We start from the raw sequence: 7598 nt of genomic DNA, 5'->3' as shown, positions 1-7598 counted from the left end.
TGTGAGCTTCAGGAAGTGCAGCAAGGCCCAGTGCAAGGTCCTGCACGTGGGTTGTGGCAATCCCAAGCACAAAGGAAAACTGGAGAATGGATTGAGAACAGCCCAGGGGAGGACGTGGGGGTGCTGAGGGATGAGAAGGTCAACGTGTCCTGGCCATGTGTGCTGGCACCCAGAAACCCCTTAATCCCAGGCTGATCCCACCATGTCGGCAACAGGGCAGGGGGGATCCTGCCCCTCTGTCCTCCTCAGGTGAGACCCCCCTGCAGTGCTGCTTCCAGCTCTGGGGTCCAACATCACAAAGATATTGATCTGCTGGAGGAAATCCCATGGACGCCATGGAGATGCTCTGAGGGCTGGAGCCCCTCTGCTCTGGAGACAGCTGGGAGAGCTGGGGGTGTTCATCCTGGAGAAGAGACGGCTCTGGAGAGACCTTAAAGACCCTGGCAGTACCTAAAGGGGCTCCAGGAGAGCTGAAAAGAGACTTTGGACAAGGGTCTGGAGTGAGGGGAAAAGGTAGAACAGCTTCGGGTTGCCAGAGGACAGGGTTAGATGGGATATTGGGAATAAATTATTTTCTGTGAGGGTGGTGAGGCCCTGGCACAGGTTGTCCAGAGAAGCTGTGGTTGTCCCATCCCTGGGAATGTTCAAGGCCAGGTTAGATAGGTCTTTGTATTTCCATTGCATAGCAGCAGGAGTGGATTAAGAGTCCTCAAGAAAACACTGTGTATGTTCACACTTTTTTTCCCATCTGCATGAGTAGCGTCCCTTATCAGGTTTCAATTCATAGTTCCCTTCGTACTCCTTTAGTTTCCTTAATGGGTTCTCAAATATCCTGTCTTATCAGCAATGGAGAGAGGAGGGGAGATTGAGTTGTGGCTGTCAGAACCTAAATTTATTGTGGGCTACATATATTTATATACTATTCTAGGAAGTCTAGTAATTTTTTACTACAATGATCGGGTTAATCATCACATAAACAAACTTATACATTTTGCAATGTCTTTTGTTGTAGAAGTTGACTCAATCTTCTTTTCAATCTTCAAAGCTCTGTTTGTTCTTGCCAAGGCATCCTGATTAGCATCAAATTTCTTATGCTAATCAGGTCCAAAGTACATAATCTCCCCCTTCTCTTTTCTACCAAAACCACTCCTTTAATAGCCTTATTAATTAATCTCTGCACACATTGAAGCAAGCAAGGTATCTGGATTAAGACAATTATTATCAAAATTATCACATACATACTCATCCTAGAAAAAAATCTCTTAGGGTGCCAAGCCCCAGCCACTAAATAGGTTATTGGCAGCAGCAGGGGGCCATTTTTGGATTTAGAAAGATTGCTAGAAGTGTAATTATGCTCAAATGTTTGATTCTTAGATACGGGGTGATAGGGAGAAACATTTTAAAAGTTTTAGACTGATTCCTTTTATGTATTTAAAATCTAATTTTACAGAACCTAGGAGCTCTAGCTCTTGGGGCTCCAAGTGGCCCTACTTTGGTTATGCTATCAATTAACTTTATTGTGAAGAACAACATCTCCAACATGCAAAACCTTTCACAGCTGGGTTGTCAGCTCACTTTTACATGTATTGTTTACTCTTTAGGTTATTTATTCCTCTGATGTTAATTCTAGATTGTTGTTTATTTCTACTGAGCTGGCTAAAGCTGCCAGGTTTCAGAAGTCAGAGGTCTGCAAACAGTACAAGCAATGAAAATAGTACAGGGATACAAGCAAGGGACTGTGACTCACAGCTTCTAAATCCAGCTTCCACCTACACTGCTCCACTTAATTAACTCCTGCAAGGCTCAGTTTTAGTATTTTGCAATCCAATAATTAGTGTCTGGAGTGTGGTGATTTTGGCAACCTTAGAAGAAAGGAGGTTAGCTATTCAAATGCTGTTAATGAATTTAAATGTTGTAAATCAATAAATAATAGTGACTAATTGGCTGTAATGTCCATTCTTACCCAGTGATGACAGCTACTTGTTCTCCTCCAGACGTCTGCCCTCCCAGCAATACAATTCCTGTGCATGGTAATTCAAGCCAGAATTTATTTCAAAAATGAACAGCAGGTCCTGCTAGCTCTGTCGCAAGTGAGAGCCACCTGCACAGAGAGCAAGGACACAACCAAAGGAAAGCAATTCCAGAAGAAAAGCTGTTTGTTTTGCTTTGTAAACATGGTTGCTAATTGGGTAGAGAAAAAAGGTGACAACAGGAAAAAAACATGAAAAGCACTGTCCTGCATCCTGTGTCCACATGCACCCCCGGCCACTCAGACTGTCCGTGACACTTTGCAAGTAGAGGCTGAAGATTAAAAGTACCTCAGAAAAAGAGGATCTGCTACCTTGCATGACCTCTGCCTGCACTCCTGATTTTTCATGCCCATTTGGGCATTTCCCAAGCCACCCCAAAAGGGACAATACTTCCACTGCGAGAAAAATGTAGTATTTGTTTTGTTAAATTGATTATCTTAGTCTACAGCTGATAACCAGGGAACTGGTTATCAGTTAAACATCCCCAGTCAGGAGCAGGCAGCCAGAATTTCTGCATGAACAACATTGCTGGGTTAGTGAACTACCTCTCCCCTAGGCTGCTGTACCCCCCTGCACCCCCCAGCCCTCTCCAGCACACAGTGAGCAAAGGGCTGTGGTTTGTTCCCAGGGTCTGCTTAAGCTTCAGCCCTGTCCCCCTGAGCTCTTTGCTTCAGTGGAGTGTAACCACAATATTGCAGAAGCAATGAAGAGCCTCTGCAATAAGGTTTGGGTCACTCTTCTTCAGTGGGAAGGGACTGCACCTAATCCAATCCTTAGGCAGGACACCCACTGATTTATGTGAGTTGACTGCAAAACTGGTCCATTCCTTATTTTTTTCTTCATCCACAGGCATCAAACCTAGTTCTTCACTGGAGTATTGCTATCCTGCCAGTACCGCAACTTTCTCCAAGACCTCAGGGGGAAATGGGGCTGCTTGTGTTAACTAATCATGCATGATATATAGTAAGGGCTCATCCTGCACAAGGTGGCTGCCAGCCACTCCAGCTCTCTTGGGTTTATGGTGTTAGCAACAATGCCTGGACCATTCTCAAGTTGGGTGGGGTGAGACATGTTAGCATACTCTGCTGCCCCGTCTGGGATGGCCCCCTTACAGTGGATAAAACAGAAATGCAAGAGCTGAACAGCCAGAGCTGTCCATCTGGCTGCTGAGCCATCACTGCTAGCCCAAGAGGACCAAGAGGCTAGATGGCTGCAGCTTAATGAGGGCTCCTCCTAATTTAACAGAGGGCAGTGCTGTAGAACAGCTCCATCACTTCCTGGCTCTTCAGCCTGACCTTACTTTGGGCTTATCAGGGTAAAGAGCCACAGTAGAGCATGAGCTGACCCTGACTGGGGCTGTGTACCCATGAAAGCTCCTTCGTGGAAGCTGAGCTCTGGCACATGAAGACATGCAGACCCCAGCCAGAAGTGGCTTGAGGCCAACCAGCTCAGCACTCAGGTGGAGCAAACACACAGCTTGCACCTGTCTGGGTAGACATAGCCTTGGGGAGGTCAAAGAAAAAGATGAAGCTGCTGGCAAGGGTTGTCCAAGACCTTTCCCAAAAAGCACTTTCCCTGCTACTGGACTGATTTGGAGCAACCCTCCTCAAGGGTCTGTTTTCTCAATTGAGGAATATACTCACAGCCTGATATAGAGCTGGGTTATAAAGAAATTATTTGTGACATTTTACTGAATGAAAGGAAAACAGCAGTGAGCAGGTCCAGTCTGGGACTGGCACGATTTATGCCCTACCACTGGATCCAAAAGCATCCTAAAAGGGCAGCAAGTCTGCTGCTGAGCCCCCTGGGTTGTTTTCCCTGCTCTATTCCTCCCTCCTTCCCTCTGTTGCAAAGAGGACCTGCTCTTGAATGTACCTAAGTATTGCTAAACAACAGAGACGTGCTCTCACATGGGTTTTCCTGACCTAAGGGAGGGTGGAGGGCAGCCATCCTGCCAGAAGAACAATACAGGGAAGCCCCATTCAGCTGAACTTTGACCAAGGAACAGATCACTGCTCTGGTTATTAAACTGGAAGCCTCAAGTTTAGTTCTAATCCTGAGTATCTGGGAAATGGCTATTGAAAGAAATTCAGCAAATATGCCTTGAGGTTAGTGCAGAGACCATGCTTTGTGCACAGTTTCACCCCTGCCCAACGCAAAATGTGTTTTGCTGCAGATATGGTGTGTGAGCTACCAACACACTTTTCAGGGTGGGAACTGTGTGCAAGCAGATAATTTACTGGATGAGGATGCTGTAAATGGAGGCGCATTTTGTAGTCTCTCTGTGTACTTGGAGGAACTTATGCAGGACCTTCCCAGATGTGGAAGAAGCCAGGTTATTTTTCTTTTCACCTATTTCTGACTGAATTTGACAAGAAGATCTTCAGACATGTTTTGATACACACTAAACACACCTGATCCCTGCAGGACTCTCAGTACGACTGTAACATGGACAAGTTCTCACCAGAGGAACATAAAAAGAGCAGTTCTTTTTTCTCTACCTAGCTTCAAAGACTGCATTGATTTTTACATTAATTTTAAGTAGATTTTGTTGAAAAATATGGCTTTAAAAGTACCTTCCAAATGTATAAGTTACCAATTGCTGCTGCTTTCAAGTCTTCTCTGTGTGTTGTATGTCAGGGATAACACACTCCACAATATGATGGATGAAGCAAATGCTTTTATCTATGCCTGATGATCTAGAGTGGAAAGAACAGATTGAGGAGAATGTGTCTATAAAAGAATTCTCCCATGAAGATCTGACCTTCCTCATTTTCAGTAGGACTATGGTAGGGGTTTTATTCCTATGCTATGAACAGTCAAGACTAGACAACATTTCCCCTTGCTCTGCATCCTGTTTTTGAGAACAATAGCTGCATTTTTGACCAAGTGCCAGCCCATAATTCATGTTTGCCTGCATCCTTTGGAACACAGATTTGGCTGACACTATAATAATTTGGTGCATGGAAATGACTGTTTCAGTTACAGCAGGGCTTTGGGGTTATTTTTTCTAGTCAATAATATTATTTCTTAATATTTAAATATTTTAGAAATAATAAACAAGGAAGAGAGGCCTCACATCTTGATGAGATATGTGTGCATAAATTCCCTTGACCTACTCTCCAGTCCACTCAAATATGATACAGATCAAAAGTTCAGCTTGGGATCAAATTTTGTTGAGTTTATGTCCTGTTTGGGACAGACAGCTTAAAACAGATAAGAGGAATGCAGTGAAAAACAGAGAGAGAGGAAGGCAGTGGTCAAGATAGAATAAACACAGCAGCTGGAGGAAAAACAAATGCATTAAAAGAGTGAATATTTTGTACAAAGTCTCAGTTTTGATGGTGTCACCAGTTTTCACTCAAATTGTCCCCTGAGCACAGACTAAGCAGTTCCTTGATGCATTGAACTTGCTGAGCATCAGTCTCCATCAGTCCCCTGTGTGTTGTTGGTACCTTTTGCAGAGCAAAAAGTGAGCACCAGGAACAGCAGTGCCTTTTCTGATGTGGCAGAAACTATCCCACCAAAGGGCTGCTCCCAAGCAGGAATTTGGAAATGCTGATTTAATTATTCTGGGACAACTCTTATTCAAGCTCTTATGCTGACATAAGGATAATGACAGTTGCCTCTGAAGGCCTGAATAATTTGCATTCCTACACCTGTAAGTCCACTTTGATGGGAAAGCATCTGCTCCCTTCCTCATGCATAAATCCTTTTCCAGGAGACAGACTCTGCTGGATTCCTCAGATTCAGGACTTTCTACCACCAGTGACACTGCAAAAATCCACCCAACATTTGACTTACATTTTCTATGTGTTTCTTCCTTCTTCCCTGCTGATTCAGAATGTTTAAAGTATGCATTTCTGTTTATGTGCTTTAATTCTCCCCCTTCCACTGCAGAACAATTCTCATAACCTTTCTGCAGAGGTCCCATTTTTCACACCTTTCCCAGTCGCTGCTGATTCCCATTTGAACTGTCTCACAGTGTCTAGCTGGAAAACTTTGCCATGTTTTATAATCTCATTCTTGAGCCCTAAAGGGATCTTAAGGAGCCCCACCTGGGAGCTCTGCAAAGCAGGACAGCTGAAGGCAAATAGGAGCAGCTGCCATGGAGCTGTGGCTCATGACCTATTAAATTATCCCTTGTCAGTATGTAAATGTGACTGGACATAGTCTGTGCCTGGTCCATTTGTCAAGTGAAACATGAAGATGATTTAAACTAGTGATTTATACTACTTCACAAGCAAGGAGAGGTGCAGAGAGTTGTGAGGGCTTGGCTGGTGAATGGATTATAAATTCACCTCACTCACAGCTGAGGCATCTTCAGAAACTGCACTGGTTTAACTAGAACGATAACTGCCATACCTTCCCAGTGTGCATAGCATATTCAAATTTGTGGAATATCTGAAATAGTGCAGTGGAAAAGCAAGAGAGTTTTGAATGTTTGTATAGAAAACTTAGATATATTTCTTTTAGGCCTTTATTATTTTAAGGAAGTTTATTATTGTTATTATTATTATTGAAGGAAGGAAGTTAGGGAGATATGCTCATCTTATTTCATCCAAATAAAGTAAGATCTTTCTTTGAGATAGGTCTTCATTCCTATAACAACTCTTGCACAAGACCAAAATCTGAACAAGCTGTGAAATAAAAAGTGGTAAGGAAAATCACCAACACCATTTGGGTGATGAGAGGGTTGAATGCATTGCTCCACAGAGGTCAGTGATTTGTTTAACTGTGCATGGCTCAGGTGCTCTGCTGGGAGACATCTGAGGATACTTTGTGTGGGTGAATCCAGAGGTCTGCTGAAGAGCAGTGGAAGCGTGTGCTGTAAATAAAATGAAGTGACACATTCTGTAGTGCTTAAACATGTAATGCCATTGCATTTGATTGCATCTACTTGGAAGCCTCCTTGTGAGCAGCCTAAAGAATAAGGAGACTGGAAAAGCAATTACATGGTGAGAAAAGATGACAATATTATTGATTGATTGATATTGAATGTGCAAGTTGTGCAAAACATTCCTCATTGAAAGCCGGCCTTGATTTTTGGATTTGATTCATTTTAAGAGAGCAAGCTGACATTAGCCTTCAGAAATCAGATCTAACATATCAGCCAGTTAAAGCAAAGCAGTTGGAACATCTATTTTTCAAATTAATTCTGAGTTTCTTGTCCAACTGTGAGTTTGACTGGATACCCACAAATTAGCATTCAATTGCCTTTGAGCTACCCTGGGCTTTGCTGCCTGGGCACCAGCTGAGTGCTCATTTGCCTCTCTATCCCATATCAGATCTGCAAATTCTGTATTGACACAGCCCAAATGAACATTCCCCAATGGCAACAGTTTCTTGCCATGGACTGAACTAGCTGTCTATGTGTAGACAATTAATTCAAGTCTTTAGCTCTGGGCTAAGGCTAAGCTCCAGCCTGTACCAGCAATAATGTGGCCAGCAGGACCCGGCAGTGGCCATCCCCTGTGCTGGGCACTGCGGAGGTCACACCTCAAATCCTGGGGTCAGTTTTGGGACCCTCATGATCAAAAGGACACAGGAGTGCTAGAGCATGTCCAA

This window comes from Passer domesticus, chromosome 2, assembly GCF_036417665.1.
Source record: "Passer domesticus isolate bPasDom1 chromosome 2, bPasDom1.hap1, whole genome shotgun sequence".
NCBI classification, from domain to species: Eukaryota; Metazoa; Chordata; class Aves; order Passeriformes; family Passeridae; genus Passer; species Passer domesticus.
Note: the sequence above shows the minus strand (reverse complement) of the source record.